Raw genomic sequence first — 12,100 nt, 5'->3', positions numbered from 1 at the left:
CGTGTTTTTGTTAAAGACAAGATCCAAGTTCCATCCTCAGTCCTCATTGTGATTCATCGCTTAGAAGCCTCAAGGTCTCTAGAATGAAACATCCATCAAGAGTGAAAAGGCACACGAGAATTGGCCTGTTGACTTTCTTTATCTATTATTCACACTCCAATTTCAATTTCATCTAACCAAATGAAGAATAGGAATACATACTTATTCTCATTTTCTATTCCAGAATAACTAAACCAGAATAATAATTCCTATTCCCATATTTTTATTCCTGTAGCCAAACGTGTCCATATTTTCCATGTATTGAATTTTTGTCTACCCTATATTGGCCACATCTGTTTCATCCTTCTATTTACATGCAAGCATACAGAGGCACATGAAGCTCATGCACAATGCCAAATGAAATCTACAAAAAAAGACACAGATCTCTGAAGCCATATTGTTTCTCTAATTTTATCCAGCATAAAACTAAAAGATACCCTAGAAAAAGAATGAGGCAACCTAAATTAAAATATAGTATTGTTGCTTAATGAATCATTTATATTTGACCATCGATTAAATGGGAAATCTTTAAATCAGCATGATTTCATAGAAATTAAATGACGTATTAAATAATATTTTATTGTATGTATAATTCATGATACGTCTGATTTGATTAATTACTATCTACCCCTAGGAAAGGATTCTTCTAACTTTCTAATAGCACTCTATCCAATGTAGTATAATTACTTGTGATATATTTATTGAAATATCAATGGATCACACATTATTTATATTTTGGTGGGAAGTAGCCTAAGCATTATAAATGGATGCACGGGATATTATGCTACATAGCATTTAGAGAATGAAAGGGGGGCCTAAAATTGTTCCTCAAATGAATCTGTCACTTGTCTACCATGTAAAAACCACATAAGCTCCATTGGAAGAATTGACCGTGTTGGTATCAGTGCTTGGCAGATTATTAATTTTAACAATCTAGTAAAATTATTCCTTAAAGCATCTAGTGAAACGGATGTCGCAAGTCCCAGCAGGGTCGAATCTCTTGAAGTAGTACTGGGAGATACATTTGGTGCTCATACAGGAGATGGTGCATCTAACGTAGGAATAACAAAAGCGGTCATATACAAAACTCAGCCTCAAACTTTTTGGAAAATAACAAATATAAGTTGTACTACAATTTTTAGGAAGATTAATTTGTTTTAAATCCCAAATATTTAACAAGAAGAAGTATTTTAACGCTTGGAAATGTCATTTATTATTTCTTATGTAAAAAAGAACATTCTTGGAATTTTAAGATGCGGCATGGGTTCTGCAACAGAAATGCTTCGAGCCGATGATACAGAATTTCGTTGAATGCAAATAGTTTTAAAAATTTGCGCAAATATTTTGTAATTATTACTCTCTATTCATCTATTATAATACATTTTATGTCCTTTTAATCACATGTTACATAAAATTATCTAAAATATTGAAAACGTTGAAATATTACATAATTATTAATTTATGCAGATATTAGCATGTAATATTTTATAATTATTGTCTTTTGTGAATATGAGTATATAGATTGCCTAACTTCAAATTAGACAATATGATTTGACGATCATTTTTTAAAATATTAGCATACATTTTCCCTTCCTAATGTCAAATCATACAAAATGTTTTAAAATGTGAAAATATTTATAATTATAATTCTATGCAGATTTTGGCATACACTTTCCTTCTTCATGATTATATATTACACTGTACAATCCAAACCATTGAAATATTATATAATTATTATTTTCTATAGACATCATCACACTTTTGCCCTCTTCCTTTAAATTTTTAAAAAAGTATCACATTTTGTAAATATGAATGATTACATCACATTTTATGCTTCTCGTACTACAAGAAAAAAAAATGTTATCAAGGTGAAAATATAATTAAATTAAGTCGAGAATATTAGTAACATTGCCTAACCATCAAATTATATCATAGAAAGCCTGAAGTATTCAACAAACATATAAAACGAGATAAAATAATAATATTTAGCCAAATATCATCCAATACATTATCTCTTTGTCAATTAATCTTAGAAATCAGCCAAATTAACGCACTAGCATATATTTTACTCAACTAATGGAATCTAAATTTCTATCAATTATATTATAATAGTGTTCCTAATGGCATATAGTGAGCAAGAGTACACACGTGAGTATAAATAAAATAGAGAATGTCTTGAATCATCAATTACACAAATAGGCATCAAGAATTCTAACAAAAATCAAGTAATAAAATTGTACTGAATAAAATAGAAGATCAAAGGGCTGCACACACTACCAACTTGTCCATTAAACTAGTTACAACAATAAGAAACTAAGAAATAGAAATAGGACCCTCGTGTGACCTAAATTAGAAAATTAGGCACAACGAGATGATCTCACAACATTTTATCGTTGGTCACCCAATATTGGGCTACATCCACCAACAAAAGAATCCAATATTATTAATCTACTAAATCTAAAAAGTTATAATCAATAATCCATTACAACTCAATACTATTAAAAGATGCTACAAATTTATCATATGAAATTCATAACCCTAATACATTTTAACAAGACTTGTGTCAATTACAAAATTATGGTTAGAAATATGTCAGCCAATAGAAAAACTAACTTTTGATGCCGTTGTAAAATAATTTGAAATTTGGACAAACTTTTGGGGGATGTTGCCCCTTGAACCCGACCTATACTATAAGAGGAAGCAACCCAAGGACACTGTCCGCAGACCCTATTTAAATGATTAAGGGGGGAAATACGCTAATAAAGATGGGGAAATTTTACATTTTCGGTTAGATTAGGCTCCAAATAATAACCTCATTACCATGTACCTACATGCACTTGGCCCTTGTCTATATAATTTTCTATTCTTTTTCACTCATCAACCACGTGAATCCTTTACGATTCTCTCGTGTTTGTCTCTACTTTATTTTTTATTAGTTGTATTAAATGACTTCAAGATGTATAATATTATCAATTTATGTAACAGAGATGTTGTAAAAACTCAAATTTATAGGCTCTACCAAGTCCTTCCCTTGCAAGGACCCTCCTATACCAATTATAACTTTTTAATACTCTTTATGATCTACATGTATCATAGTAAGAAACAATCCTTCTAGGTTCCATCATTTCCCTCTTTGGATCATAATTTCAATGTTCTCATTGAATTGTAGGTTTAACTATTTTATTCAAGTTAAGATATTTCGAGCTACTCTTACCAATTGAGAAATTATAATATGGATAATTTCCTAATATCTCGCCTAGTTTATGTTTCCCTTGCCACTGTCTTCTCAATTTCACCATACATCATTTTATAAGTAGTCCCCTTGAAGTTTACTTACATTTATTTTTTACTATTTCATGTCATAAAATTAAAAAATATTAACTTATACGGATTAGATCTATAATTTTAAAAAAACAATGAATCAAGTACTCCAATTCAACGACACAAATACGGATTAACTATAACTAAAAAATTGAGAGTTTAAGTATATATTGGTCAAAGAATCTATGGTCAACGTGTCAATAGAACTTAGGATCCCCTTTGTCTGTTTTATAGAGAAATTAAAAGTATGTTTTCACATAGATAAGGGACATCAATATATGAAAACGTGATATAATGGACCATTTTAATTTATTTTTAAATTGATTTAATGGGATATCTCATAAAAGTTATGAAATGTCTAAATCCTATTTATCTATAGATCCCTTTGAATGCCTTGCGGTAATTCCGTCATGAGTTTTAGTTATTCTACACTAAATCATTACTAACCAAAAAAAAATTCTTTTATTTATGTGGTTTGGGATTTGGATTTGCATACATCCACTCATGTGCTTTTTGTTTCTCCATTAATTTATAAGTTGAGATTTTCATTATGTATACAATTGTGTATCAAGTGACATAACTAATATAATTAAATCAAAAGTCTATAAAATGAATCTTTATCTAGATCTATATTGAGTGGAAAGCGACATATTATTTCTTGTATCATATAGATGAAGATGTAATCGTAGCATATAAATTAAAATAATTTTATTTAATGCTTTAAATATTAAAGGCATATGTTTGATGGTATAGTATGTGTCATTCGTATAAAATTTATGGTTTAGCAATTAAATCCTGAACCATATCATTTTGGTTCACAAAAAAAATGGTAAGAATGCATCATATATTTATAATAATATTCTTAACAGATACAAAAGAATGCACACAACCCTCCTAGGGCATACTTCCCATATAATTTCACTATTAGTTGGCACCCACGTGGTTGGAATAGGGATGATGTCCTAGACTAAAATGATAACTTCAAACCAATTTACCAACCCATAATAGAGTTTTATCCCATAGTAACAAAGTCATTTCAAGGTATTTGGTTTCATGGATTCACATAAATAATTATTTATTCTTTGCATGACCCAAGTTTGTGAAGGAAGATACCAATAAATAGAGGATTTGCCAAAAGGTAAAGAAACCTTTTTTTTTTAAAGAATATAATAACATAATAATATCAATGTCGACTCTCTACATCTAATGATACCAAGGACTATATTTATTTTAGGTACTAAATAAAAGCATTTACAGTAAGCAATGCATAGAGAGTTCCACATTATACACTCAATCAAAGTAAAACTTAAATTAAATAATGTAAGGAGTATTAGTAAAACTAGCCTAAGAGTCATATTGTATCATAGAAACCTTGAAAATATTCAAAAATGCGTATTCTATAGGATAAAATAATAAGGTTTATCCAAGTATTAACAAACGCATTATCTATTTCTAAATTAATTATTGGGAATTTGTCAAACTGAGACACTAGCATATTTTTTACTCAAACAAATCAATCCAAACTTGTATAATTATTATAAGGGTGCCCCTAAAAAAATAGAATGAGTAAGAGTACACATGTATGTATAAATAAAATAGAAAATACCTTGAATCGTCAATTATAATTCTAGGAATCCAAAATTCCAACAAAGATGAAATAATGAAACGCTGTTGAATAAAATTAAAGATTGAAGGGTCATTCATGCCACCATAATATCTATTAAACTAGTTGAAATAATAAAATTTCAAGAAATTATTTAACCCTCGTCTGACCTCAACTAGAAAACTAAGCCCAACAAGAAGACACAATAATGGATCGTGTTTCATCCAATCTAAGGCTGCCCCCACCAAATAGAGTCCAATATTATTATCTATTGAATGTAACAATTTTTAATCTACAATCCCTTAGAGCTCAATAGAGTGTTGAAATATTATACAAATTAATCATTTTTAAATCCTAAGTTTAATATTTTTTAAAAATATTTATGTGGGTTACAAAATTTGTATCATAAATATAACAACCAATAGAGAAAATATAATAATAAAATTCAGATGAAGTTTTAGCGGTGGTGCCCCTAAAAACCCCCCACAAGGTCGTTACCCCTTGACCTCGTTGTATACCTAGAAAAGGGGCATGAGAAGGATTTTTCTCATACACCAGGAAAGGGGCATTTCCCCCAAATGCTAGTAGAATAATTCAAGGGGAAACTATACTAACAAAAGTTGGAAAAAAATTACCCTTTGAGTCTAATTTAGCTCCATATAAAAATACGATTACCGTATACCTACACGCACATACCCTTGTCTATTTAATATTTCATTCTTTTTCACTCATCAACCACGTATATGTTTTATGATTCTTTCTAGTTTGTCTTTATTTTATTTTAAATCAATTATATCAAATGACTTCTAGACTTGGAAAATTATAAGTTTGCGTTACAATGAGGTTGTAGAAACTCATTCATCTGGTGCATGTCAAGCCCTTCCCTTTCTAGAACCCTCTTATACCAATTATAACTTATTGCATAATTTTTTTATGATCTAAATATACCTTGGTAAGAAATAGTCCTTCTATGTTCCATCATTTCCCCCTTCGCATCGTAGCTTCAATATTCTCCTCGATTTGTAAGGTTTATTGTTTCATTCACATTAATATATTTCAAGCTACTTTTACTCATTGAGAAATTGTAATATGGATATTTGCCTCATATATTTCCCAAGTCATGTTCTCCTTGTCACTATTTTATCGTTTTCACAATACTTCATTTTAGAACTAATTGCCTTGGAGATAGTGTACATTTTTGTTTTTACTGTGTCGATATGTAGGAGATCATGGTATGCCAAAAAGTGACGATATGAAATATAAGTCTTCATTGAAAAAAAAAAAAGAAGAAGCTATTTTTTAAAAATAATATCGCATTTTGTAAATATTTATTATTACGTCACATTTTACGCTTCTCCTACTATAACAAAAAAAAAATGTTATCAATTTGATGAATTCAATAATAACTTAAGGTGGTCAAATATGAGATTTAATATTCTACAAAAAAAAAATTAATGGAAAATTTGTAATTATCTAATTTCTTAGAAATAAATTATAAACAAATATGTGCTACATCCTAACATAATTGTATTACTTAGATCTAGAATCTTGTAAAAAAAAAAAAATTATCATTTGACTTTGTTTAAGATGGTTAGCCATTCACCTGTTTCTAATCTTCTTATAAAGAAAAATTGTACTAATGTATTCAAATTTAAAGGTTTCATCATATAGAAATCATTCTTTCAGAAAATGATTTTCATATTACAAACTAGATTTAATTTTGTACAATTTCTTGTTGGAAACTACAATTGAAACAATTGTTTTGTTGTCATTAATGTCAAACCTATTTGTGAGATAGTGTTATCTGATCTAACTGCCATATCTATTTGATTGATTAAGAGGATTTGAGAAGTTGTTCATAACAGAAGCATCTAGAGGATAGGTTGAGTTTTGATGAGGAAACTAAAAATTGACACTTGATTAGTTGGAATTTGACAAGATGTATTGATTGTTCAAATCATGTTACAAGAGGAGAAGCCAGTAACGATCAAGTCTTGAAAGTGTGATAAAAGATAGATCAAATGTATAGGCTTGACAGAGTAACATAGTAGAAGACTAAAGAATTTTGACGTACATGCCAAGTGATGCTAGTGCCAACTGGGCTACAGTAAGTGTCGAGTAAAATCAGTATTGACCGAGCATCAGTGTCGACCGAGTGACAGTGTATATGTCGAGTGAGAAATTTAATAGCAATCGAGTAACCCAATGATGACTGAGTGTCAGAACACAGTGTTCCCCAACGAACAACATCTTAACTGTTTGCGACGAATCATAATTTCTAACCGGCCAAGTTGATTTCTTGGGATATGGAAAGCGTGTTGAGATAAGAATCAATGAGTTTGATCATTTAATTCTAGGAGAGGATTAGGTAAACGGCCTAAGAGATGGATTCCAAGAGAAGTTTCTACAAAAGAAGAGATAAACAAAATGGTGATCATATATAATTTATTTGATGGATTGAATCCTAAATCCTAAGATCTGCAGTGTTGATTAAAAGGAAAAGGATCATGATTTCCTGTTTAAAGAAGTACATGGGTAAAATTTCTATATGAGCAGAGAGACTGTATGCTTGTAAACAAGTTCCATAGATTTGGAGTTATTGTTGACATTATTGACTGGCGAATCTAAGCAGAAGGTTGAATTGAGTTGAGAGGAAGTGAAGGCTGATTGCTTGAATGGTTGCCAAGCAAATCAAAGCTGGGATGACAATGGAGGCCACACAATGAATCGGTACATGAGAACTGAACTGAGATGTGTACATGCAAAGTGAGTTATACTTAAATGATCAAACCGGTTATTACTTTCTAACCATTGTAAACAGTATTTGAAATCCTTTAATCAAGGTTGACCGAACAGTCATAGTGACCTAACAGTCTATGTAATTCCTCTAATAAGTTGTCGTTCTAATGGGATGTTCTGAATTCCTTTAACAAGGCCACTTCTAATAGGGTGACTCAATCCTTCAAATAACAAGGTCACATTTAATAGTTTGTATTGAAAACTTTTACAGGGTTGGCTCCTAACAGGGCCCGCTTAAGAAGAGTGAAACTTAGTGAAACGTTGTTGGTGGTTTTTCCTAAATTGGGCTTGCATGTTCAAACCTAGTGACAAACTTATGTGAATCTTATTGTGGCATTTTATCGACTAATGTTTACATTCTGTAAGCCTGCTATTTTAGAACAGTGAACCGCTAGCTAATGTTAATAGAAATTTATAGTGGAGACCGAGCAATAAAATGATAAGATCTGGAGTTGTTTAAGTGTTTGATTTTTCAATTGGTACATCTCGACCTTGGGTAACTAATTCACCCCACACCCTCAGTTATTATAAATATTCTAACACTTTTCATACATATTTTTAGCATAACATGATAACTTATTCCAAAAAAACTTGTCAACTTTCCTGACACTAATTTTCTGAATTTTCATTGCCACTTAAGAACCTAGTTTGACATACCATGATCCTTCAAATACCCATGTTCTTTCGCGTCATTAAATTTCACAATATTCTTTCGTAAAAGTTTAACTTGTAATATTTGATAATGACGAATCGGATAGGCCAATTCAGTGACTTAAGTATGGATTAGTTGCAACTAAAAATCTTAGGATTCAAAGATGTCGTGCTCAAACAATCTATGTTCAGCACGTGAACAGAGCTCAAGCTCATCTTAGTTTATTTCACAGATAAATTACAACTATGTTGTCACATACATAGGGAAGACTAATCTATCTAAATATAATATAGTTATCTTATTTTACTTTATTTTTAAAAATATTTTGAGGTCATGTCTCATAAACATTATAAAATTTCTAAACACGTGCACCTATTCTTTCCTTTAAATTCTGTACAATTATTAGTTTTAATGATCCTTGAGAATGTAAAATGAATTATTTTTAATTTCTATCCTTTATGAATTTATTTATCTAATTCCTTTATCACACTACAATGAATGTGTCACTTATATCACTCAAGATAGATTGTGATAAAGATTTGTTTTATGTCATTTGATTTAATTACATGTTGTATATAACTAGATAAACAATTTCGTTCACGAGAAAAATTTTGCCTCTATAAACTAATGGTGAAATAACCTATTGTAGATTGCACCTATAGAGAGATACATATGGTGTCAAGCTATCCTTTTGGAACATGGAAACACTCTCAAGTTTTGGGTGAACCTGTGGTGAGATTGAATCTCTAAATTAAGGGGTGGCTTCCCCTAATGAATCGCCTAAAACTAAATATGGATAGAAAAATCCATAACAAGAAAGAAAATTTCATCATCCCAAACTTAATAAAACAATATTATAGAGCCGGGCCCTTCTGTTGGTTAATATTTCGAAAACTTCGGTGCGCGTGATCGTACGATGTAAAGCGGGCTGAGAAAAATGTGAACAAGGCTGCAGAGTTGGTGGGTTCCTACACAAATAAGGGAAGGGCTGGAACTTTTCTAACACTTAGGGCCCGTTTGGTGAGAGGAATAGTAATACGTATTCCAAAAAATTTGAATTCCTTGTTTGGATGCACCAAAACGGGATTGGAATACGAGGTAAAAATGGAATACGTATTCCATTTTTGGCCCAAAAATGGGATTTTGCAATTCCACCAAAATAGGTGTTATTGGAATACGTATTCCTATTCCATTTTTTTAAATTTTAGAAAACATAAATTTTCGGGTCCGCGAATTCCCATCAAGTATTGGCTGAACCAAACGGAGAACAGGAATACTTTTTATTCCAGAATACAATACGTATTCCTATTCCACTCACCGAACGGGCCCTTACGTACTCACTCGACCAAGTCTAAAGCATTTGAATCTGTTTTGTGGATACGCAGAAAACATTTCCGTGTTGATGAATATACTTTCCTGCACAAAGAGAGAGGAATGGGAAGAACAAATCTACCGAATCAGTTCGAGCAAACGAAAAGACCACCTACTAACCAAATATATTATAACTAACGACTACGTCAAAAATGAATTGGTCCCCTCAATTGTAATGAGCAATTACTCCATCAGCATGAATCAGTCCGTAAATAACAGGTCAACAATTGCATGATATTGGAAGTATATTACAATTAAACAATTACGTGGGAAAGGATTAGTCCTCGCATGTTTCCCCTATATAATAGGCATGTAATGGTCTTGTAATATACACAAATATTCAATCACACATCCATATCCTGAGCTCTTCTGTTGGAGACTCTCCAGCATAAAATGGCGAAGGGAATGATGATTTGCTTGCAATTGTCGTTGGGACTCTTCCTGTTGATGTGTTGTTACAGTGAAGATGTGATGGCGGCGGATGCCGATCCCTTGCAAGATTTCTGCGTCGCAGTCCTGGACAGCGAAGGTGAGTGCAGCAATATTAATCGTTTATGTGATTATTAATGATTGGTGTGATTATAACTACCGCAAACAGTAACAAATTGTATTGATCAGTTAAGGTGAACGGATTCGTTTGCAAAGAGGCCAAGGATGCATCGGCAGAGGACTTCTTCTTCAGGGGGCTGGCGCAGGCGGGGAACACCGACAATGCAGTTAGCTCCAACGTGACCCCTGCCAACGTAATGCAGATACCGGGGCTGAACACGTTGGGAATATCTCTGGTCCGCATCGACTACGCAGTGGGTGGAATTAATCCTCCTCACACCCACCCCAGAGCCACCGAGGTTCTCTTTCTAGCGGAAGGCGAGCTCTTTGTAGGGTTTATCGACACCAACAACACCTTCTTCAGCAAGACGTTGGAAAAGGGAGACGTGTTCGTCTTCCCCAAGGCGCTCGTGCATTTCCAGCAGAATGTGGGGAAGGAGAATGCGGTGGCCATCGCTGCTTTGAGCAGCCAGCTCCCGGGAGTGCAGACAATCGCCAATTCTCTCTTTGGCGCGAACCCCCCTCTCCCCGATTCCGTGCTCAGCAAGGCCTTCCGCATCACCCAACAGCTCGTGGTTTACATTCAGAAGCAATTCGCATAGCATTCCCATGCTCAATGCTCAATGCTCAACTCAATTCGTTGCATCATCCAATCTATTCAATAAATAAAAGAACACTAGAACAAGGCGTGGGGAGACCCTCTTTATTATTCACCCTTTTTCTTTTCCATTCCTTGGAATAAATGTACCAGAGTGTGGCTCTAATCTCCGTGCCGGTGTATTTTCTTTATTAAAAAAAATTGTAGTCAAATAAAAGTACTCAATATCATTATCGCGTTCTCGCACTATTTATGGGACACGTTTCAACAAAGAAAATTGGTTCTAGACTTATTTTGAATAGTTCTAAATAACGAGGTTAGTATATCTATAATACAAATAACTGCCTTCTGTTCGTTATGTTATTAAAATAATAAAACAATGAATAAATATTTACAAATGAATTTTACTCAATTCTGATATAGCTTATAAATTTGACAATTAAATATTTCTTTTATAATATGTTTTATGCATTCACTATATTTCTAGTATAGGGTTCCTTAAAAATTAGAATTAACTATATTGGACTTTACATCTATTGTGTTACTCAATCGAATGCATGCTTAAGCTCTATAATAAAGCTCATGCAAAACTAGATTCTTAGAATGTGTGGAGGCACTATCTAAGGTGTTACTAGAATGTGTAATATCAAATTATCTAAGTACGGAATCCAAGTCATGTATAGGAGATAGTAAGATCTGGCCAATCATATTTGAGAAACCTGAAGGAGACAGAGTCTACTTTGTGAATTTGAAGGCATGTACCCAACAAATCATGCTTCGGCCCATAAGAAGTGCAGTTGGGACGAAGAAAAGCATTATATAGAACACGCGAACCTATACAAAGAGATATCTCATAGAGAGCACAAGCTACATTTCCAAATCGAATGTAATAGATGTACACGTTTATATATCACATGTACATTCATTTGAAAACTTTAACGGTTAGATCAATTCAATATTACTTGGTAGTTATCTCCAAAAGCTTGCAAAGCTTAATGAGCTATAATCAGCTATCCAAAGGTATGAGTGTGAGAATTTCTATGATGGTAAACTAACATCCTCACAAATGAAACATGTCATGATACGAACTTTAATGTTCTACAATTCTAGATCTTGCGGCTCCGTTCCCTTGATTGATACATAATTTGCGTCTTTGTTTCATGAAAAG

At 32.5% G+C, this 12,100-nt stretch overlaps 1 pseudogene; it reads left to right on the top strand.

Moving 5' to 3' along the window:
- The first annotated feature begins 10,190 nt into the window (after positions 1–10,190).
- On the top strand, positions 10,191–10,999 carry LOC149568885 (putative germin-like protein 2-3; annotated as a pseudogene).
- The last annotated feature ends 1,101 nt before the right edge of the window (positions 11,000–12,100 follow it).

Source organism: Cupressus sempervirens, chromosome 3 (genome assembly GCF_028749045.1).
Source record: "Cupressus sempervirens isolate cs-2001-9-10 chromosome 3, ASM2874904v1, whole genome shotgun sequence".
In the NCBI taxonomy this organism is placed as follows: Eukaryota; Viridiplantae; Streptophyta; class Pinopsida; order Cupressales; family Cupressaceae; genus Cupressus; species Cupressus sempervirens.
The sequence above is the reverse complement of the archived record's forward strand: the minus strand, read 5'-3'. Positions and strand labels throughout refer to the sequence as shown.